This window comes from Dermacentor albipictus, chromosome 2, assembly GCF_038994185.2.
Source record: "Dermacentor albipictus isolate Rhodes 1998 colony chromosome 2, USDA_Dalb.pri_finalv2, whole genome shotgun sequence".
NCBI classification, from domain to species: domain Eukaryota; kingdom Metazoa; phylum Arthropoda; class Arachnida; order Ixodida; family Ixodidae; genus Dermacentor; species Dermacentor albipictus.
The window spans coordinates 65,985,001-65,985,827 of record NC_091822.1 but is presented as its reverse complement, the minus strand read 5'-3'; positions in this window follow the sequence as shown (position 1 = coordinate 65,985,827).

Sequence of the window (827 nt, the reverse complement as noted above, 5' to 3'; positions counted from 1 at the left end):
CAATTACCTGTCCACCGTGCGGAGCGAGGGATTCGCACTGACCCTTACACTGGAACAACGTCAGCTGTTCGATCGACATAAATCATTAATTAGGCATGACGAAATGCGAAATTGTATTTAACTCAACGGGTACAAGTAAGTTCTGCGCGTAGGACCTCTAATCGAATCTTATTGAAATCTTATTCAAATCGCCAGCTGCTACGTACGAACGCTGACAAAACGCGCAGTGTGTAGCCAAATAACTGCTCGAAATCAAGTTTCACCTGCCATCACCACACTGTGGTTAGAGCTCCGATGACTGCGGCAATATGCACTTTAGGGCCAAACACGCTCACCACTGCGCTATCACGCAACTCTGGGAGCTAGCCATGGGCATTCGTAATGGTGGAATGTCGAGAAGAATGAAAAAGGCGACACTTCTACGCGCACACGTGGATGCGCGTACGTGGGCACGCGAGGTATCTGCTCTTGCTGTGCGGGCGTTCTTACCGGTGCATGTGTCACAGCCTCTGCTGTGAACTTAACTTATTACAGCAAATAACATGCAAAAAGTATGGGGACCCTCACATGGATATGCTTCACTGGGTATGTGACGGTTACGCTCTTAAGTGAACCTCTTTGATACCAATTTTGGTCGCTGTATATGTGTCAACGGGCAAAGTGACAACTCTGGAGTTGGAATGATTCCGTGATCATTTCTCATTTTCAGACACCCGGAATAAATGTGGCAAAGAAGAAGAAGGAGGGCGCAACAAGAGTTCCTGCTGACGTCCCTCCGTGTTTCACGTCAGGGACGTCCACTTCTCACGCCATGGCACCTACTACAG